The sequence below is a fragment of the Molothrus aeneus genome, chromosome 10 (genome assembly GCF_037042795.1).
Source record: "Molothrus aeneus isolate 106 chromosome 10, BPBGC_Maene_1.0, whole genome shotgun sequence".
Taxonomy (NCBI): Eukaryota; Metazoa; Chordata; class Aves; order Passeriformes; family Icteridae; genus Molothrus; species Molothrus aeneus.
In genome coordinates this window covers 1,846,709-1,870,212 of record NC_089655.1, presented here as the reverse complement: position 1 = coordinate 1,870,212, position 23,504 = coordinate 1,846,709, and the positions used below count along the sequence as shown (strand labels likewise).

General features: G+C 42.6%; 1 protein-coding gene across 2 annotated transcripts in view; it reads left to right on the top strand.

The window, feature by feature from the left end:
• LOC136560524 (glypican-5-like) overlaps positions 1 to 23,504 on the top strand; it is a 378,454-nt gene that overhangs the window by 254,254 nt on the left and 100,696 nt on the right. The window lies entirely within an intron of this gene.

Sequence of the window (23,504 nt, the reverse complement as noted above, 5' to 3'; positions counted from 1 at the left end):
AATGGGCACAAAATGCACGACTGGGCACGGGGTCTGTCCCTGGGATCAGTTCTGCTCCATTTGCATCTTGCAGTTCATTGTCCCATTCCAGCTTTAGCCCCTGCAGTCCCACCCTGCTTGTTTTTCTCTCTCCAGCCCACAGGGTTTGTGCTCTGGGGCTGAGATTTGGATCATTTGTCCTTGGTCCCCAGCTGGAGCAGGAATTGTTTTGTCTCCCTGCTCTGTGCACAGAGCTCACCATGCCCTGATGTGAACCCAGACCCACACACTAAAGCAGCACAGAACCTGAAAAATAGAAAAGCTAAACCCTGAGGCATCACATTGGATTCATCCCAAAGAGAGGCAGTTCTGCACTCCCAGGGCTCAGCACCCAAATTCCAGAGGCATCCACTTGTCTTGAAAGATTTTAGGGAAATTTTACTGTAGTAATTTTGAGTCTTTGCTCATTCTGCACACACAGTTCAAGTGATAGTTGTTCCCCAGTGCTCTGATGCCACAGCAAGTTTGTCTATAGCATCATTTTGTACACTCTCTAGGGCAGGAAACCTCATTTCCTTTATTTCTTGCAGCTTTGTGCATATTTATAGATAGACAGTTAATGATTCATAAAGATGAGGCACTTCACTTCTTTTGAAAATATTATTACCTCTTTTGATAATGAAAATAGCCAAATAAACTATATTTCATGTTGAAAGAAATATAATTCCTTCCACTGCCATCCCTTTATCTCAGGTGTGCTCTGTAATTGCAACTGGGAAGAATTTGCCTTAGGAAGATTTCCCATAAATCTAATTAAAGTAAGGCTTGTATCATTTTTGAAGCAGTAATTCAGCAGTGCAGATAGTATAAGCACCATATGTCAGATAGCATGAATCCTTTGGAAGTTGAAGATGGAAAAGAAAGCTGAGCAGCAGAAATGAAACCCCTTAATGTCTCTTGGAGAAGGCATCATCCTGCAGGACAGTGCAGTAAGTGGACAGTTTGCAGGTAATTGCAGATCACTGTGGGAAGCTCCCAGAGGTAGAAATGCTCCTCTCAGCACCATTGATCCAGCCTAACAGTGCTGGTTCTCAGCACAATTAAGTCATAAACTGGAATGTACTCTGCATGTTCGAGCCTGCCTCCAGCTCTCCCCTGGCTGGTGGCACACAGGTGCAGAGCAGCTGAGTACTGGAAAATTCCTGACCACTTATCCCATTACCTCTGCTGTTCCTTGCAGCCCTGAGCAAGGAGGTATTTTCTCCTCAGAAAGCTTTCAGTCTTGCTTTAATACCATATTTTGCACTTAGTATTGAAGTCTGACGAGTGAGTGCTGATTTAGAGTTCCTTTCCACTTCCTGCCACAGCCTGCTCCATAAATCAGATGGATGGGACCTCAAATGGGATGAAGAGAAACAGGACTCAGGAGTCACATAATGATGGGCAATGGGGGAATAAGCATCACTGAATCCAGGGCTCATTTTTAATGTTTAGTTACATTCTAATGGAGTCTGGTGGAAATAAAAAATCAGATTAATATTCAGTCAGCAGCTATGAAAGATGTCTCTTTAACTATGTCATAGTTAAAATTTTACTGGCAAAATACGATCAGTGTAAAACTTACTGACTAGCTAAAGTTTTCCAGCAGTTTAAATAATGACAAACTGTAATCAAGAGGATGCTGAATGGTCTTAAATGAAGAGTGTGCTGGTTCTGCTTAAGAAATAATTTAGTAGCTCAGAGGCTTAGGGTTAGCTTCAAAAAATAGTCAATGCTTTCAGGCCTAAATTTCACACTCCCCAGTAGAGCAGTCCTCTGGAAAATATAGAAGGAAAAGAAATAACATGGCACTGTGTGTAGAGATTGTCCTGATGAACAAAACAGGAAATTCAGCAAAATCTTTGCTGGGAAATGGGCTGGCATTAAGAGCTCTGCAAAAATGACCATTCTTTATTTAAATTATTCCCTCAGGTTTGTTTTTTTTGGTGCAAGGAGTGCTCTAAAAATACCTTTTTATCATATGAGGAAGCCAGCAGGTTTGTAGATGTGTAGGGGCAGATCCTCCCAGGGAAGCAATATAGCAAAACTCACATCAAGAAAGGGGGAGCTGCACTGGGTCTCACTTCCAGATTAATCTGTCACTTCAGAAAGAATGAAGCCCCATAGTGAGTCAAATGAAGAATCAACTGCACTGATGGGATGTGTTGTGCTTTACCTGCTCACTGAGAGACACCACAACCACCTTTCCCAGGATGGGGCTGGCGCTGGTGACACTCCTGAAATGACAGCATCTTACTATTAAAATTTCTGTGTGTTGGTTGAGATGCAAGGGAGGAAATCAGCCACCCGTGTATGCAGAGGGTTAAAATTGTAAAAATGTGCACAGAAGAAGAATGGGTGAGAAATTCAACATCTTTGCATAAGAGCCTTGAATGAAGTGAATATCCCTCCAGCTCTGGAATCCAGTGCTTTGATTTTCTTGGATCAGGACATTGGTTTCCTGAAGATAACATAGCATAACTACTGCTCTGTGTAGGCAAAACCATCAGGATCAGTTTCTAAAATTAGATTCTCGCTTGATTGAGTAGATTAATTAATAATAAGGAAAGAGGAAAGCAACAAGAAAATGAAAGAAACCCCATGTAGTAGCAAATACTAAATCTTCTCAACTGGTTGCGTGATAATTGGCAAAATTATATACAGTATGATATTTGTGTGCTTTCTTGTCCACCCTCTCTCTCTTTTTCATTCATCAAACTGCCTGCTCAGGCTTCAAATAAATAATTGAAATGGAAAAGCTAAGGCAGATCAGTAAAAACTGAATGAGCCTTTCAGACTCACAAAAGCTTGAAGTGCTGGAATTTTTTTCCGTGAAAGGGCTAAACATTAAGATCATGAACAAATCATGTTGTCCAACTAGTGTGAGCTTCAAACACACAGCTGCATGATCCAGGCAAGTGACATATCTTCAAAGAATAGAGCAGCCTGAGTGATGAAAATCAGCCTGCCAGCCTGCACACATTTACATGAGTGCTTACACTATCAGTCAGGCATTTCCTCTACGCCCCTGGTTTTATTTCATGGCAGCTAGCAGGGATTACAAATGGACACTTTAGCTTGCATTTCCTCCCAGCTCCCAGGCGTGTGCTGGAGCAGGACTCAGGCACATGCAGGGCTCTCTCCTGTCTCTGTGTGTGCCCTTTGATGGGTTCTTTGCAGGGTCAGCAGGAGCAGATCTGCAGCTGGGCTGTTTAAAGGCTCTCAGGAGCTCTGCAGGAGGCACCCTGGTGTATTTGGGACATGGGGAGACACGAGCTGCTGGCAGCAGGTGCTGCAGAGCCAGCTGGGCCTGCAGCACAGCCCTCATGGAGCTCTGCTGATGCCTTTTTGGGCTGCCTAAAACCAGAGGCCAGACAGAATTAAGGCAATAAAAAGCAGTTCTATTTATTGAAGGGCCTTCAGGTACATTTCGGGCAGACAAAGCCCCCCAGGGGCTACACTCAAAAATGGACCATGGCTCACAGGTTTTCACACTTTCATAACTTTGGCCCATTTGCATATTGGGGGTTCATCTTCAATTCCAGCTCCAGGTAATGAAGCCATGTACCCCAAGTTTGCTGCTCCCAACTCACTTTTGCTTCCATCTCTCAGGGCCTGAGGCAGTGAGGTGTCCTTGATTGTCAGGCCTGGAGAGGAATTGTTGTGTCTGCCCAAAATGGGCAAGCAGCAGCTCACACTGTATATGGAGTTTAGAGTTAAATACTAAAGAATTGCAGGACTACAGATACATGAAAAATATACAAGCTAAAATCCCAAGGCATCAGTGCCGTGCCGTGCTAAACGTGCCCACTGGGAGCTGTGGCCATGGGAGGACTCAGGAATGCAGCAATGTGACAGGCACATGCTCACCTGGGGGTTTCCAAGAGCTGCATTGAGAAAAACGTCACTGGAGGTGTTGGGCTCCAACCTGCAGTTCCTCAGGGCTCTCAGCTCTTCCCAGCATGTCCAGCCCATCCTGGTCTTCAGGGTCCCGGAGTGGGGAGGAATCCCTCAGGCAGCCCTCAGTGCTGGGAGAGCAGCAGGCTCCTGAGGAGGAGGAGGAGGCAGTCTGGCTCAGGCTCCTGGAGCCTTGCTGTCACCTGTCCCCGAGAGCCCCTGAGGCTGTCACACCTCCTGCTCTGGCCCATGTCCCACAGTGCTCACCACCAGCTGCAGTTCATCTCCTCAAGGAGGGAGTCAGCAAATTCCTTTGCCTGTTGACACCAGGATGATGAACACACTTTGCCTGGAGGGGCACGGAGCAGTATCACATTTGTGCCACCATCAGGAGCAGAATACTGGGCTGGATGAACTCCTCTCTCAACCTGTAGGGCCGTTTCTATGGCATACTGATCATTTTGATCCCGAGCCAGCTATTCAGCAATTCACTCTGGCTCTGAGGACTTGTAGTACATTATCATACACTTTGAAATTCATGCAGAAAAGATGTGATATTGCAAGTATAAATCAGGAGGTGATAATTCTCTTTTGGAAGGTCACGTTACATGGGGCTGTGCTTTGCGTTCAGGAAGCCTCTAGCTTGAAAAGTTTGGTGTGTTTATTATTTTATGAAGAGCAGATGTTGTTTATCTCCTTTTTGTGCTTGACACCTCCAAGATTCAGAAGGGTTTTTTTAATTTTCTACTTGGGACAAAAACCTAACCCTGCAAATGTGGCCTTGCACTTCCAGACAGTGATGTGGGGACTTGTAAGGGGGGATTTTGCAGTTGTGCCTGTGTAGTGGCGCATTTTCTTGATCCAGCCCTTCCTTCTGCAGGAGCACAGGGGGCAGGGAGGTCCTTGTGACCCTTGATGTGAATGAGTAGAAGGGTGTGGACTGTGGGACTCAGGATGGACATGGCCAAGCTTAGCTTGTGTGTTCCTGTGCTTGTGGAAGGGGAGAGGAAAGGAAACTTTGGGACACGGGGGAGACTCTCTGCATTGTCTGAATGGTACTTGTAAGAGAGATGGAAAAAATCCTCCTCTCTCTGCCAGAGGCACTGTTACCTACACAAATTGCAGGAGGTCAGTGCTGTCAGTGGCTGAAGGAGGGCAGGAGGCAGTGGTGACCTGCAGCTCCCTGCCTGCTGCACGCAGGGGCGAGGATAAACCCCAGCACTGCAAAGATTAATGCTGCAATAAGAGAGCAAATGCTTCTGTAAGTAATTCACACAAGCCATAATGTGTCTTTTGCTTTGTGTTAGTGTCCCCTGAGAGCATTTCCTCCTTAACATCAGCTTTTTTCTTCTCTGATTAACTCTCTTACCTGTCCATGCTATATGGTATGGGCACGTTTTTGGACAAGTATTTGCAGTACGTTTCAGAATTGCTTAAGAGCTTAACTAAATCCTCCAAGCTCTGTGCACAACCAGTGATGAAATAATCTGCTTAATTGCACAAATGAATAAAGCAGAAGTTTGGTTTAAAGATTAAGGATGTAAATGATAGGAAATAGTAGATACGTCTGCCAGTCTCTTTCCTTTTAGTGGGTTCTTGCTTCCCCCTCAGCTGTCTGTGAGGATCATGATGTTTGCTCTAGTACAGCTCAAATTCCAAGTTTTATGTCATCCATTTTAATCATTAGGCCCTGCCCAGTACCCCTGCCCAGTGAGATCACTTTAAAGCACTTTAGTGAGGAGTGAGACTGGGAGCCGTTCCCACATTTTTTTGGTCAGATCTGCATTTCTCAGTTGCTTCCAAGACTGTGGTGTCCACAGTTCTAACAGTGAGGACATGATCTGAGGATACTTCTGTCTTCACTCATCTAAACCTGCCCTAATATCAATAGGAAATTTGGCCTTTGGTAAAGACAGATGTCTTGCTTCAGGGTAGGAGTCTTTCCTGAGGATAAAAGCTTCAATTTTAGCAAAAGCACTGACAGCAGAGGGCTGTGGACAGAAGCCTGATGGCAGAGACACATCTGCAATGCTCCGTCCACCTAATGACACTCAAGCTTTGTGGAATGGTTTGCTGAAAATGAGGTGGAATTGCTGCGGTGTTAGCCTGACATTCCTGGCTGATTAAAGCTTAGGAAAATCAGAGCAAGAGTTTGTAGCCATAATGGGAATGTGCTGCCTAAATGTTAACAAGAAGCCCAGTAGAAACTTAGGAGGAAGGATTCCAGTAGATGTAGACAGTAAGTTGTGCTCCTTTATGTTTTTATGGAGACGTCATTTTGCATACAGAATGATCTTCACATGCATGCCACTGTCTGTCGAATTAATTTATTCTGGAGAAGCTGGAGCTAACAAGGAAACCATGTCTGAATGTGTTGCTAGAAGACATCAGTTGCCTTTGATGGAAAAAACTGAGTTAAACATAGTGTGTTAAACTGTGAGAAACAAATGTGACGTCTCCACAGAGGAGTGAATGGTTTCCATTAAGCTTGCTAAATCTGTCTTTCTCAGAATACCCAATAGAACCTCATACACTCTTGCTTTTAACAGGCTTTATTATACTGCACCTCAACTACATAAATATAAAGCTAAAATATCTAAAATATTTAACAGATGTGGAACAGTAGAGAGAGACCTCTATGGCATACAGTATGGGATTGGTCCAAATTAAATAGTGATCATGGACCATTAAATATTAAGGTCTGTTCTGGAGGTAGATCATTAGTCCTCACCTTCCATTGGCAGTTCTGGCACTTGGACGGGAAATGAAAAAACTCTTGACTAATATGGTCTGTGAAAATGAGTAGCCTGAGAGTGGTTAGTTCTGATCTTGCAGGCTGCACTAACTTCCAGAGAGTTAAACAAGATTAAATCATGCTCCCAGTGTCAGGTACACCACAATTTAGAAGACACTGTACAAAGGGAGTTGTAGTACAAAAAAAAGTTAACAAAGGCAGCAACTCCAGATCAGCACCCTGAGCACTTCCACTCTTTCATAGCTAAATAAATGGACTGGGAGTAGATGTGAGAAGCAAACTGCAGTGATGGAGGCTTTGCAGGCAGTGAGAGGAGGCAGAATAAAGTGTGTGAGATCAGGTAAAGGGGGAAGACATAACACCAGAATGGTGGGAGAGGGGGATGGAGACATTTGCTTGTGAGAGCACAGCAGGGATGGGATGGATGAGGAGAAGCCTCAGGGTGTTTATCTGGGATGTGTATTACTCATCAGAAGGGTGTGGGAGAAATACAACAGGGAGAAGGGAGACTTCATGAAAATTATAGCAAAATGTGGTTGCTTCAGTCAGTTTTCCCTTCCTTACAAGTGAGCAGTGACTTGGTCTGCTGTACGCTGGATATTTATTTTAAGCATTAGATTACTATGAAGATAATATAGGCATGGTTTATTATTAGTTTTGGTTTATTATTATTATTAAATCAACATTTTTGAAAGTTTTCTGGTCCAATGATAGTCCCACCCATGTTGTGACATAAATTCCCATTTTTGATAGGATACTAAGAAGAATTAGGGGGTATAATCAACTATTGCTGCATATTTCCCTGTATCAAGACAATTTAGACACATCTTAAAAATGGGAACTTCTGAGAGAGACCACTAATGTAAAACATCCACTGTAGACCCAAAGAAAGGATATAGAAAACACATGTATGTAGCCCATAGTAACAGTTTATTTGAAGGTTATAAACTGCCTTTTTCTAGAAAGCATTAGAGGATGTGTTGAAAGAAAACTCCTGAGCTTCTGGCTAATGAACAGAAGAGAGATAAACAAAACATAATAAAATAGTAAAACACAATCTTACAATGTTGTATCAACCGTCATCATAACATGTTTTCATTCTTTTGTTAATATTCATTATTTCATTTCTCATTCTTAAACATTTAAATATCAGTGGCGCTAATATCTGACAGAAGACAAAACATTTCTTCATTACGAGACAAAGAAGAGCTGATCAGCAAAGCACACACCATGCTGAACACCTCACAAATAGATCTGAGAGGCACAACAGATTGCAGCAATTAAACAGTCTCTCAGGCCCTTCAAAACACAGATACCTCAGCTGTGTGCTTCACATTAATCCAACCTCCTTGAAGATTAAATTTGACAAGAAGGTCCTTCATTATGGTTCCATGTTGCCATCTCTTTTAACAAAAACCAGCTGAAATGAATAAGAATCAGGACACCATGTATTTAAATAATCACAACAAAGCTTGCAATGTGTGTTGTCATGGCATGGCTGGTGTAAGTCCACATTACCTGGAGTGTAATGTGTCAGATGAAGGGGGGTAGAGGAAACATGATTTATAAAAAAGGGCACAATTAAGCACCTTACTAAAATTGCACTTACTTGTCTGATGTATACATACATTGCAGTGGAGAGGTGGTGAGTTCAGATTTGAAAGGAAAAACCCAGCATAGAAATGAAAACAGGAAAAAACCACCTACCATCTGTATAGCAATAAAAGAACAAAAAGCAGGGGGGATATCCTTTTAATTATTATGATTAATCATGTTTATTACAGATGGAATAAGGGACCAGCTAAGAACAGCCCTCTAAGCTGGTAATAAATCCAAAGGAGTAGGCAGTCCCTGCAGAGCTTGCAAATACAGGAGGCCAGGTAAAGCTCTGGGGAGGGTGACAGAGAGCACAACAGAGAGCTTTATGGTGGAGGTGGATCTTAACACAATTCCCACAGTGGCTTTTTGCCCACTTTGTTCTCTTAAAAGGCTTGTAGCACCATTCTCTTTGTGTCCCTGTGAGTGCTGGTGGCTGTCTCTGTGTTGAGCCCTGTGACAGCGCGGGGAGGGCTGGGGACAGCACTGGGGAGGGGAAATTTTTTGAGGGATCACCTTGAGTGAAATCAGTGAGCAGGCTTTGATTTGGTAGTCAGTCATTGAGGACATCAGGGTAATGGGAATGAATAGCCTGGCCTGCCCCATAACTTACACAGCAGCCAGGAAAAGAGACAGAGGGAGCATTAGTGCTGCTGAGCCTTTCCAGCTGCCCCCGCGGCTGTAATCACAGCTATTGCTGCCAGCCCTACCTGCCTGACAGCCGGAACCCCGGCCGCGGCTTTGAACTTAAACTAAAGATAGATCCCTTCTTTTTCATGCCTAATTTGGATCAGATGACCAAATACACAGCGGGCTTCTTGCTAGACTTCATGTTACGTTTCAGCAGCTAAATATAGCTGTATTACCTCAGAAATGCTTCAAAGACCCAGACCAAACAACTCCCCCAGATACAGCAGTGGTGCCGGGGTTCTTTGGGGATGCTGCTCCTTCCCAGCTGGGTTAGAGCCAGCACTGGTTCGTGTGGCTGCTGCCAGAGCAGGCAGGGCTCAGCACAGCCATGTCTCAGCTCCAGGGAGGAGAGGAAGCCGCAGTGCCAGAAGGGCGAATTCTTCATGGTCTCTTCACGCCAACTCTGCCTTTTGTGATTCACGCCTAGGGCAGAATCAGGGCTCGGTAATGTGATAGCTCAGGCATCAGGTGAGAAGACAAAGGCAGGGAATGGGCCTTTGTTTGCTCAGATCATCCTTTTTGCCATCACAAGCAATGGTTCCTCCCAGAGCTGATGTGCACACACCCACCCTGTGGGAGTGTGGGGCAGCGAGCCAGGCTGCCGTGGGCTGTGAGGTGACAATGCCACAGCTCATGGGCTCTGAGGTGACAGTGCCACAGCTCATGGGCTGTGAGGTGACAGTGCCACAACTCTGAGCTGTGAGGTGACAGTGCCACAGCTCATGGGCTGTGAGGTGACAGTGCCACAGCTCTGAGCTGTGAGGTGACAATGCCACAGCTCATGGGCTGTGAGGTGACAGTGCCACAACTCTGAGCTGTGAGGTGACAATGCCACAGCTCATGGGCTGTGGGGTGACAGTGCCACAGCTCGGGAGCTGTGAGGTGACAATGACACAGCTCGTTCTTCACTGCACTGCCAGGGCCTTGCCAGGAAGGAAAACTGACATGTTTGCTGTCAGGCCTGAAATCCGGGGCCTCTCACCCTGAGCTTTTTGTTTGGAAGGCACAGCTTATCCCAGGCTGTGTTTGTTTTCTATTGCAGCCTCTCAGGTACAGCTCAGGGGGAGCAGAGCAGGATTTGGGGCAGAACCAGCCCTGGGTGCAGTCACAGCTCAGCTCCCCCTCAGAGCAGGCCTGAGGCAGCAGGACAGGTACCCCACACGGGGTACAAGGACAGGACAGCAGGACAGGACAGCAGGACAGCAGGACAGGTACCCCACACGGGGTACAAGGACAGGACAGCAGGACAGGGCAGCAGGACAGCAGGACAGGTACCCCACATGGGGTACAAGGACAGGACAGCAGGACAGGACAGCAGGACAGGTACCCCACATGGGGTACAAGGACAGGACAGCAGGACAGCAGGACGGGTACCCCACACCGGATACAAGGACAGGACAGCAGGACAGGTACCCCACATGGGGTACAAGGACAGGACAGCAGGACAGCAGGACAGGTACCCCACATAGGGTGTTCAATAAACACAATGTAAGTAAGCTGTCCTAGAGCCATCTTACCTTGAAGAACATGAAAATGTTATGTTACCAAATACACAGGGGGCTTCTTGCTATACTTCATGTGAGAGACAACTGCTCACTTGTGAAAATTTAAAGAGGTTTATTAAACCTTAACAAAAATACAACAAAGGACTACATAAGGAAAAAGCTGCAGTGCTGGGAACTGCCCCTCATGCACACCACATGGCCAGTTCATGTTCAACATGGATGCTCAGTGTTTTATACCCCTGGGGTTGCATCAGCCAGCCCTGGCCCCTCCCAAAGGCTGTCACTCAGCTCTTCTGTGCCATTTATCAGTGCAAACTGCTTTCTTGTAACTGCATTGGAGCTCAGGTGTTGCCATGCCCACCCCCTGAGCACCCCCAAGCTTTTCCATTCCCACCTGCCCCATGCCAGGGACACCTGTGCAGCTTCTTTGTACCTGTCCTAGACAGCCCAGGCTGTCTGATGGCAACAATACAGGGGGAAAGGGAACTGTGGGGAGAACAGAGGACATGTAAACTGCAATAACATAACTGTACATCACTAAAGCTTTTCTTAATATTCACACAATAGTTATCTTTTAATTGTGAGAGCCAATCATCTCATTATCCATCTATAACACTTCATGTTACATTTTAGAAGCTAAATGTAGCTGTATTACCTCAGAAGTACTTCAAAGACCCAGACCATGGGTCTGGTCATTTCATGCCTGCTGAAACGTAACATGAAGTCTAGCAAGAAGCCCGCTGTGTGTTTGTTCATCTGATCCAAATTCAGCGTGAATCTGGCCTTTCTTGGGATCATGTCCATGGAAATGGGGGAGCTTCCCCAGCCCACACTTCTCCCCTACTCACTGCATTGCTGACAAGCTCATCTGGGAGCTGCCAGACTGTGGGGAAACCTGCTGGTGATCAGTGGTGAGATCCCTGGGGTTGATTCCTCCTTGTTTCCACTGAGAATCCCTGCAGAAAGGAAGATTCTGAGTGGTACAGTGTGGATTTTTTTTGTTTCTTTTTTCTGCTAAGGTTGGGGTTAAATCGTGAGACGGTATTTCTTGTTTGGACTCAGATGTTTAATAGTTCTTATTTATATTATAGTCTTACAAGCTGTGAGTTTTGTAGCACTTTACTAGCAAACTAAAAAATGGAGTTGTATCTCTTTCTCTACATGTTTTAAGGATGTCTAATTAAGAAATGACACCTAAATTATTTTTGCTTTTAACTCAATAACTAACTACTCATGCCTCACAACATGGATTTTTTTACCTAATTATGCAATACTACCTAAACCTAGAAGGAAGAAGGTGAAGAAGAAGGTAAAGAAGAAGGTCTAGCCTTCGCCCTAAAGCTTCTATTTTGCTTTATATATATTACTATATTCTAAAACCTTAAACTCTAAGTTTTCCACCATGTGATATTACACACTTCTATTCAAAATACACATGCATAATTCCAGTTCTTTCATTCAATTTTGGAAGTTTTCTCCACAGCCTCAGGTCAAATGCAGTGTTTTCCTGGGGGTCAGTACCTGTCAGCACAGAAAGTCTAAAATTCTCAGCAACCAGGGTTCCAATAGTACAGAAGCTGTGAGAGAGCAAAATGAAAAGGCAGGGCAGCCTTGTTCTGCAGAGTCTGAGGCAGGGAGAGACACAGGTGGGAGGATTGAAGGTTCCTCACAGCCTTCAGTGTGTGCTGGGCAGAGCTGCTGCAGCCCACCAGGGATGCTCTCCAGGAGAAGCAGAGCTTCCACATGTAAAAACTGGTGATGCATTCAGACAGAAGGGACCAAGAGCCCTCGTGCTCAGCTGAATGATGACTGCATTTAGGCAGGAAAGAGGATGATGTTCCATGAGAAAGCAAAAAGAAGAGGGGTGGGTCACGAGTAAGCAGTGAAGAGGGACTGGCAAGAAAGATGAAATATAAATGAAATGGAAGGCATCTTGCTGAGAAGGGGGAAAACAAGATCAGTAGAATGCTTTGTTTTCCACTGACTGTCTTTACACTGGTACTTCTGAGGTCATTTTCCTGGGTTTCCACCTATTCCAAACGAGGTGTTAACAATAGTAGGAGCTAGCTCCAGTCCAGAATTCTCTCTGGTCTTTAGCAGAGCTGACATCTTTTCTTTGCTCCTTTTGAACACTGCTGGAAATTAGGTAAGATCTACAGAGCTGTACAAGAGCAGAATCTAATTTAGACCCATCAATGGAGAAAATAGGATGATTGTTTTAATTAAATAAAGAATTAAATTTTTGGTGAAATAAAAAATGGAATGAAGAAACTCAGAAATTTCAGAAGATACATCAGTAAAATTATTCTGTTTGATTAAGTGGGAGCTTAGTCACTTGTCAAGAAAACATTCTGAATTAATAAGTATAAAATAGAAGTGTAAAACATCAGGGCAAGGGATGGTGGCTTGGATGTGCTGAAATGGCTTAAATGAGTCCTGCAGTAAAGTGCTGTAGCACAAGTCTGCAGCCCTGTTCTGAACATTCCTGTTCTCTCCCAGGAAATATCAGTTCCTTTCTATAGTGTGAATGAGAGATAAAGACAGACTTTCAAAGCCACTTTACATCTCTGGTAAATGTGGGCCAGTTCCCAGCTCTGAATCATAGGATATCCAGCATAGGAGGATGCAGTTATCAGTTTCCCCAGTGCACCACGAGAGAGCTTTTGATCTTTGTGATCACATTATCTTGTTAGTGGCTCTCAAAAGGCAGCAGGAGCAGATGATATTCCATGAAGACCGATGCACTGACCTTTTTCCACTTACTGTGCCTGTTCTGAGCCTGAACAGAATTTAAACCTGGGAGGGGAAAAGCAAAGCTGCATCAGACAAAGAGCTCTTCCTGCTCTCCAGAAATTTCACTGCTGGGCTGCCAAGGGCACTTGGTTGTTTGCCCTCTCGTTGTGTTTTAACCTGATTTCATAAACAAACACGGCTTATGTAATGTGCTCTGCTGTGTCCCTGCCTCTCAGCTCTGCCATTCCTGCTGGATCTAATCTTTAGGCAATTTTAATCAAATGTAACAGATCCTGAGTTCTGTAAGGAGAGAGACTTGCTGGTAAAAACACAGTATTGTGAACTCAGTCTTTGTGGGGGCACAGAACCTCCATGGAAGCCATCAATGAAAAGCCATAGGAAAAACCATAAGAAAAAAGCTCCAAGGACAGCTGCTGCTTGCAGAAGTTTATTTTCTTCCCTTTTTAAATAAAAATGATTTAGCAAAAGCATTCAATCATGTCCTCAGATGTTACCATGAAACCATGGGAGTACAACATCTGGAAAGAGACTCTTTTCTTCTGTCAGGCTTATGCAACATGAAATGCATTTGTCTGTCCTGTTACAACACCATGCTTTCCCAAACAGAAAAAATCTGGGCTGGCCCTTCATGTGGAAGAAACTGGAGCAGCTCCACAGAATTCAGTTTGCTGATTCATAGCAGCACAGGCTCCAATCCTTTATTTTCTCTTTCTTTTCCTACATGTGGCACTTTCTAAATAATACAACATAGTTATGATATTCATGGTTTCAGAGAAGCGTGGTGGTACTGAGACAGTGAGATTATTTTTATATGTGGCTTTGGGTTGCAGTGTCATTAAAGCTGGTTAGCTTGTGTAGTGAATAATTGGTGATTTAGCTCCCAGCATTGATACATGCTAAATGGATGACAAACATCATTACCCATCTTCTTTCCATATTTTCCATACTTCATTCCGTGTTGTATTTTAGTGCTTTATTGCTGCGATTTAGTGTGGAGGAGCCTAAGCAGATCCCTGCTTCTGTCATGTTTTAACACGAAATGTCAAATTTGAAGCCTGGGTCTGTTGAGCACTTCCAAGAAATGAGAGACTTTGATTGTTCACAAGTCTTTCCAATGAAATGTCAAACTTTTCATAGTATGAAAATGATGTTCCCCAACATAGAGCTTGAAAACAGATAATTATCCAAGAACATGAAACAGAATTAACATGCACTGGAGCATGTCATGAACATTTCCCTCAGCAAATAACAAAGGTAATTGCTGTCAGAGTACAAAGCAAGGAGAAAGGTTGGCTCTGTTCCTTAGACAATTGAGATTGGCCACTGTTTACTCACTTAGCCCATAAAAACATGCAGCTTAGCAGAAGGGTGCCATTCCTGGGCTGATGGAGTGTGACCAGCCTGCTGATTGCGGGCACTTCTCATTTCACACTTCCCAAGGCTGAGCAGACACAAGGTCCTTGGCTGTTATTAGACATCTACACCCTGATGAGTCGGAGCTCATTTGTAAACCATGTTAAGCCCCAGTAATAATTAATACATTTTTTGAACCACATTTTGACTTCAGGCACAATTAAGAGGCTTCATTCTTAGCCTAGAAGAAAGAATGGACATAATTTGCTAGGTAGACACAATTTTCCCACATAGAAATCAGAGAAGCAAGGAAAAAAAAACCCACTCCTAATTGCTAATGGTGGGTAGTTCTGGTTTGGGATTTTACAAATCAATTTTCTAATATTAGAAACCAGTGGAGTGTAGAGCTACAGGATAGAAATGTGGAAGAGACTTCCTGAAATACCTCATGTATCTCACTGACATCACAGGCAACTCCCCTCGCCCATTTATTCAGCCAGGGCTTGCAAATGCTTGAGAATTTTTGTCCCCACCTTCCTCGTGGGAGACTGCTCCCAAAACTCATCACTCTGATAGTGAAAATGCTTATTTCCACCTGTTTTTTTCTATGCTTCTTTTATTCTCAGAGATGTCTGCATTTAAGGGAAAGGCAAAATACCTTTTACCAGTAAGAACCAGATTCTTCCAGTCATCTTTGTCCATGGTCTTCCCAGGCTCTTAGTATATTTTACTAAGTAAAATAGTAGTATTTACTAAGTAAAATAGTAAAATAGTAGTATTTTATATATATAAAATATTTCATCTATTTAAAATAGTATATATTTACTTAGTATATTTACATATATACTATTTTATATATAAAAACATTTTATCTATATAAAATACAGTATATTTTATATAAGTAGTATGTCTTAGTATATTTTATCTATACAAAACTTGATATTTGAGCCATGCTGTAGTGAATATCATGCACAAAGAGCTGAGGGGTAAGCAAGAGCCCACCGAAAAGAGACAGACATACCTACAATTTCTGGTCATTTACATTCTTAATCTTTAAACCAAACTTCTGTGGTTTTTATATCATTCTCACTACCTTATGGGCACTCCCAGCAACCCTCTGCCTCTGAAGCTGCTGTATCAAACAGACCCCCTCCCAAATAATGAACTATTTTGAAGGGTAAAAGGTCTTTTGTAAGCAGGTTTTTTTTTTTGGAAGAAAGTACACTATGCTGTCTAAAGGGGTTTTTCTCCTTTCCAAAGTGAACTACTTTGAAGAGTCTAAGGTCTTTTGTAAGCAACTACTGCCTATTCCTCACCAATAATTATGTTTATGTTACATTTTTATTACAAAATATTACAATTTTATTGCAATTGTTTACCTCTTTTTTACCTTAACAAGATGCAGAGAGTCTTCAGTGTAACACGACAGATTTTTTTGCCATATGCTCTATTTTCAAACGACACGTACTGCAGCTTAAAAAGCCAGCTATGTTTGTGGGCAACACTGGGCTACATTTTCTGTCTAAAGGTGGAATTCACAGCTGTGGCAGGGACTAACCCAATATCTATGTCTGAGTTAGGCATGTTAGATACTAGAGCAGAAGGATCTTCTTTAGTGCATCACAAAATACCAAAATGTTACAGCCCAACACCAAGACCAGACATCATGAGAGGTTCTGCTGCTCCCTTGCCCCAATTGACTTGCTGAATTTAAATCAGATTTTCTTTCTTCTCTGTAAACATCTGTTTAAGCGCATTTTTAACTGGAACAAGTATTTTTTTAACTTGTGCTCACTTTACAATCAGTCACAATTTGTGCTTTTTGGGTGACATTTTACCCAAACTGTTACTATGAAGCTCTTGCTAATAGTGTAAGGTTCTGTGAGTGCACATTCTTGTTGCTCCTTCACAGTGAAATCAGTAAATAGGAGAACATTTGTAGCTTGTGTAACTTAATTCAGTGAATATTGAGCTGCTCCTGGTGCTAGCAGTCTCCTAGCTCTCCTTGGATAAGCAGTTGGAAAACAGAAACCATAAACTGCAAAAATAGAAGCATTAATTGTGCAGTGTAACAAAGTGAATCTCTAAAAAGCATCTTTAGATTCCTGCTGAAACATTTGTAACCCAACCAGGAAGAAATAAATGCTTTTAGCTCCTCTGCTCTTGGGTATGGATCTACAGTGGAATGGCCAGGAAATCAGAGAGACACAGCCAGGCTGGAGGAAGGACTCAGAGGAGAAATGAAAAGTAGTCAAAGATAAGTGAAAGTGTGGATTTGTAGGTATCCAGTGTGTCACCTGGCAGTGAAAATATCTGGAAGAGGGTAACAAGTCAATCTGCATAAACCAGAGGAGCAAAAAGGAATCACAGGTAGAGACAGATGTGGGCAAATACAAAGCCTCAATGAAAGAGGATGGAAAGTGTGTGTGGAGAAGCTAAGGCTTTAAAATTAGGAGGGGAATATAGAGAAAATAAAGGAATGTTTGCAAGAAACTTCCATTGAAACCATAAGAATCTAAAGCCATTGTAGGAATACAGATGCTGTTTCTGAAAGCAGTAATTTAGTGATTTGATGTGGATAAAAGCAAGTCAAAACAAATCAAAATACCAATTCCAACAGCTTTTTAGCTTAGAAAAAGATGGATAAAATCAGAAAACAAATCCTGACCTTCCCAGAAGATGTACAGCTCCTACTGGAGATGCTCAGAAATAATGGGAGGGTTGATCAAATAATCAATGTGCTTGGAACAAAATAATCCTAGAATGAAGCAGAAGATGAAAAACAACATGGAAAACACAGTAGAAGCAGCTGTGTCATTTCCCCTGCCACACGCAGTGATCCCAAGGAAGCTTTCTGTCACTGTGTCCCTCCTGCTGCTGGATCTGGAAGCCTGTCCTGCTCCACCAGAAATTGGTGCAGTTTATCCAAAGGTGGCTCTGTGGGGAGCTGCAGTGTCCCAAACCAATACAGAGAGGGCAGGGTTATTCTGAGAAACTTGGTGGGAGAACAAATCAGAAAAACCTGAGGAAAAAATTGCCAAAAATAGAAAAAGAACTTTGATATTCCTTGAGTGGAGATACACTAAGGCAGAGGGCAAAAGAAGGTATTGGGTCCCCCTTTCTGAGTCTTGCACTTAGCATGTTTCCATGTGCCTCAAGAGAGCTTTCTCTTCATATAAAATAAATCTATATTGCATATAAAATATACATATTGCATATAATATAAAATATGCAAATAAAATATATATTTATCTATAAATATATAAAATAAATATATGTATTTATTTTGCATATAAAATAGATATATTTATATAAATATATTATATTTATATCTAAATATATATTTATCTATATTTTTCTATATTTTCTATATATATTCTATATATATTATATATATAAATATATTTTATATATTATATATATTTATATATAAATATATCTATAAATAGATATATTTTTATATATAATATATTTAATATATAAATATATATATTATATTTATATATATTATATATATTTATAAATATATATATTTATAAATATATAAATAGATATATTTATATATATTTATATATTGTCTGAGCATGGGCACAGACAATAAATACAAATATCAATGTATGTAAATGTGAGGTGCTTAGGCTGGAGAGAAAACCACAGAACAAAGGAATTTACCAGTGTTGGTCCAGTTCCTGAGCTGAAAAGGTCTGCTCTGGAGGGATGTGGATGAAATTCCAAAGCCATTGTCAGCCCATAAGTGTGCCCCATAAATTATGTATAGCTGTTCATTTAAATGATTGTAATGTGTCCAGGTGACTTGTGAAGCAGGATGTGTCATGAAAGGTTATTGGAAGGATCTGAATAAACAGCAGAAGGAGGGCTGGGGGTGTTGGTTGCTGCAGAGGGTTGAATGTCTGTTCACTTCTGCTAAAAAGGGGATTTTGGAGCTCTTTTGGAGCTACCAATGAGCTGAAAAATCCTTTATTTCCACAGTGCTGCTGGTAGGCAGCTGTTCATGGTGACAGCAGGAGAAACCTCCTTGAGCTGTAGCACTTCCTGAAGAAACTAGGAGGGGATAATTCATCAGGCCTTTTGGGGTTTCTGTGAAATGGAGACAAAGGAAGAACGAACCAAAGAAACTGTCTGACAATATTGAAGCTAAATAAGTTTATTTTCCTTACTTACATTGTAATAGATGAGTGCTAGATAATATGAAAAGAAGAAAAAAAAAAAGCAACTGCCAAATGCTTTTATAAAGGAGATAAGAGCATATATGGAGGAAAATGAGCCATAAATGTTATCTCAGAGAGGTCCCACTTGGAATAAGAGTATACATGGCAGTTATGTCTAAAATTTGTTATGTTGCTATTGTTTTGTGAAATGACAGAACATCTGCTCAGTCACAAGGCACCAGTAAAATGCAGCTTTATGCCTAAAGCAGTATGTCAGTTCCTAAGAAAAAATGTATATAACAGGCCAGAAACAAAGGCACATTGTCTTTTCCAGTTGTAGTCATTTCTGACCTAATAATGGTTTAGAAAGGATTTTTTATTTTTATTTTTAAAGAAATGAATGGGAGGATTGAGTCATTTATGACTCTTTTCAAGATGAGGCTTTGTGCATTATTTGTGCATAAGCTGACAAAACCTTTGTCTCTGCAAATCATATTTATGTCACTATTATGTCACTAGAGCACTTTGAAAAAGGCAGCTGCTTGTGGGTACCTTGAGAAAAAATCATGTTTAGCTTGGAGTTCCTAAAGGCAGTGTACAATCAGCTGGTTTTTCCTCCCACTGGAAACACCAGAGAGTGATAGGTGTGCTCACATGGTGAGTGGACACAAGGCACATTTCACATTTTCAGAAGGAAAAAGCATTCACAGTGCAATCTGTCATGTAGAAAACTCATTACCAAATCCCTCTGGAACAATTATTCTATGGAATTTCTCTCTGAATATTCCAAGCACACAACTTTTAAGTGGCTTTATTCAAAGAGTATCTTTTCATTGTTGTGTTCATTGACTTGAGAAGTCTGAAACTGTGGTGTAAAATATAATTTTTAAAACCTATTTTCTGATAAAATGGGGTTATCATCCTACAGCTTGAAATCATACACATGCATATATGATGCAAATAGACTGATCAATGGAACAGATAGAAATTGGCACCTTTTTCTACAATGGTTTCCATGAGGGAAGCAGTTATTATTTCATTAAAGTGTGGAAGTATTCAGGTGGAACATGGCTTCATGAAAAACCACAATAATGAATTTGTATTCTGCCACACCTGTGTTCAGAGGGAGAATTAGGGTTACACTGGTTGTGGAGAGCTCAGGGGTTCTGTGTCAGGGGCTCTTTGAAGCCTCTGAAGTCTGAAGGACTCTTTTATGTGACTGGGAGTGTGTGTGCTACATCATGAAGTATTAACAGGGGAGAAAGACAGGAGCCACTCTCATATGATTTCTTTCTTCTCCAGAAAACCTTATGTCAGCAGAGCTTGGGGGTTTTTTTTAATGTCACTTAAGGTTGGGACCTTTGCTGGAATAAATAAAATCCATGCAGCAGAGTCATCTGTGTCTGACTCAGAGCTGAATAGTAATATGTGATTTTTACTTTCAGCTGAGTCAGATACACACACTAAAACTTCCCCACAGAAGCAGTATATAGCTTCTCAGAAACCCTTCAGAGGTTTATGAACCTGATCCAAAGCTTATTGCAGGGAATAATATTGGGAAAACTCCTGATTTGAGTCAGTTTCCAGTTGGACTGTACAAATCTTATTGATCTACTTATATAACCTTTTCAAAAGGGGAAAAAAAAATCTTTCACAAAAACTTGAAGACTTAATTTTTAAGCTGTTAAATTGCAGTATTCCCTGGAATCTTCTGCTTTGTGAAGGTAAAGGCACAAGCTGCAGGGCCCAGCCTGAAATTCCTTGCAGTTATTTAACCAAGGCATCAATTCTGAGCACCAGGCAGGAGCTGTTGTGCAGAGTTGCCAGAGTGGCTGGATGGCATCATTTGTCAGCTGGCAGGGAAAGAGCCACCAAAATAAGGTGTTTTTTAAGAGTGCCTCTTAAGCAGTGCTAGAAATGCCATATCTGACTCCCATCTCTGCTCCCCAGTGTTAAATAGGGACAAGGCACTCTGCTTCTCCCCACAGGCATCTGGGGAAGCAGGAGGATTTGTGCTTGGTGGCAGCAGCCTGGAGAATTGTTCAAGGTTTCTAACAGAGCTGTGTCTGCCAGGCTGTCTCTGAAGATGACCTGAACCTTCAGGGGACCTCCAGCTCCTCTGTGGGGACCTTGCAGTCCCACACACCAAACACAGCAGGTATTCCCTGCCCACAGCCAGCCCCTGGGACCAGAGAACCAAAAATTATTATTAATGTCTTCCATTCTGGTCTTCTACAGCTCCACCATCCCAGTCCATCCTGATGCAGTTGGTGCTATTTTCTGGGTTGGAAAAGACCTTTAAGGTCATCTAGTCCAACCTATGCCCTAACACCTCACCAACTTCACCATGGCACTGAGTGCCTTGTCCAGGCTTTTTTAAACACCTCCAGGGTGCAGTCTCAGGCCTTTGAGACAGGTTTCTGTTATTCTGTGAAAAAAAAGAGACTGGGACATGCTGCCATAAGCTTTGCTATTGCCCTGAAACACTGATCTCACTGGATTCCTGTGGCAGTAGCCAAAGGACAGCTGTCCCTTCAGAATGTGGAAAAGAGAAGGATGCTGGGTCACAAGTCACTGGAAAATGGTGATATTGCCTTCTCAACAGGGATGCTTGGTGTGTCTGGAGCTCCTCACTGAAGGGACTACACTGTCCCATCTCCTGGAATGAGTTTCTTTATAGATAAAGCTTTTCTGATGCTCAGAATCAGGCTCTGGTCCATCATTCTAGCTAAGTGGTAGCCACAGGACATAAAAGCCCTGTTGTGAAGAGGCTGGGAAAGGGTATCTAAGGTGAAAGGGGTTGGTAGGTTGCCCCTGAGCTGAGATGGTCATGGTGAACCTGGATATCAGGGCTCGGGGTCATTTGGTGGCCCCTCTCTGCTGGCAAGCCAAGGAAGGGCTGGATGCACCTTCAGAGGTACACAGGAGATGCAGATCCTGGCTCCAGCTCCTCTCTTGCTGCAGTGACGGCACCAGAACCCAGAAATGCTGCAGTGCACCATGCTGGAAAGCTCAGCTTCCTCCTTGGAGCTGGGGCCCATTTGGTTCAAGTCTTGCTTGTTTTGAGCAGAGGTCAGGATTGGAGCCATGGGCAATGAAGGAAATCAGATCTTTGCAAAGGAGGAGTGCCTTACCAGGCAGTAAACATTTCTGCTCTGACTTGCAAACAGTCATTAAAAGCCTTTATTAAATTCTGTGTCTCTTCTGTTTGCCACTTAGCCATTTCTTTTCATTCTGAAGAATTATAACTAAGAATGGATGAGGCTTTTCTAATATGACCAGGACACAATAAATTTGTGAAAGAACTGAGTTATCTTTCTCCCTCATAGGCAAAATTTTCCAATTGTTTAACAAAAATGTTGTTTTGTATTGCTGTGACATGGGTCTTCATGGTTGTGAATACCAAGGCTCAACATTAAGCAACTTGTTTATAAAAAGCAGACATGCAGTAACAATTAGAGAGTGCTCAACGTGCTTCCCCACTTGAGTCCATACCCTATCCTCCCACTTGCTGATCTTCCCACTGCCCTGTGTAGTTATTTGTGTCTTCAGAAGGGGCAAACTGAGCTCTGCAGGGAGAGGGTGCAGAATTTCCTGACTTCTGCCTTGTAGAAGTTGGCATCTGTTGTTCCACAGAACCAGATCTCTGCTCCAAGCGTTGGTCAGCCCCAGAGTGGAGGATGGCAGCTCCAGCACCTGAAGAAGGAGACTGTGACACAAAACTTCCCACTGCAGAGAAACTGCTGCATCCATCACCATCCTTTCAGCCCAGTTAATGCAGTTGTATTAGCCCTGTGCTCCAGTTCACCCCCAGCTCCCAGAACTGCTCCTTTGTAGAGTTTGAATCATTTCAAAGTACATTTTGCTCAGTACCAAGAATAATCAGTCCTCTGGGATGAAGCAGATCACAAAGCCTGAAATGGATCTGGAGTACTTTGGGAGGAAGATTCTTGTGCTGAAGGGTATTGGATAGATCCAGTCTGGCAGCCCTGCAGAGGCTTTGAGAGCAGTTTTTCCATCTGGTCAGTGCTCCTCAGGTGTGGGGGAAAGGTTCAGGCTTCTCCTGGACCATTCTTGCTTGACGAATATTTGCCTTATAACACAGTTTATTAGTCTAAGCCATTTGGGTTTGGGTTTTTTTCTTTCCCCCAGGTAGTGCTGCTCTTGGTGTGATATGCACAGGCTGGGTTTAGATTCACTCCCAAGGAAATGGGATTTTTCATCTTTTGGAACTACCAGAGAGCTGAAAAATCATTTATTTCCACAGTGCTACTAGTAGGCAGCTGTTCATGGTGACAGCAGGAGAAAGAGTTATCTAAACATCAAAAAGCTGAGTGTTGGGAGGTAAATATGTTGTTAGAGCAAGCATGACCTGGTGTGATAGATTTAAATTTATTTTAGAAAAGGTTTTCTTATTCTGTGCTCAGTCCTGGAAATATTCTAATGAACAACTTGCAGTTGGAACAGTCATCTTAAAAATCATATCCAGGGGCAAGGTTTCCAAGTGACCAAGCCCATCATGAAAAGTAGCAAATTACCTCAGCTGTGAAGTTTGTCATGGTCTTCAACTGTAAATCCCTCAAAACAAATACTTGGACAGCTGGCAGATTGTACCATCGTTAACAAATGTTCCCCAAACTGTGCTTGGCAAAGGAAAAGCTGTGTGTTGGAACCCTGGTTACTGAGAATTTTGGGCTTTCTGTGCTGCCAGGCACTGACCCCCAGGAGAACACTGCATTTGACCTGAGGCCATGGAGAAGGCTTCCA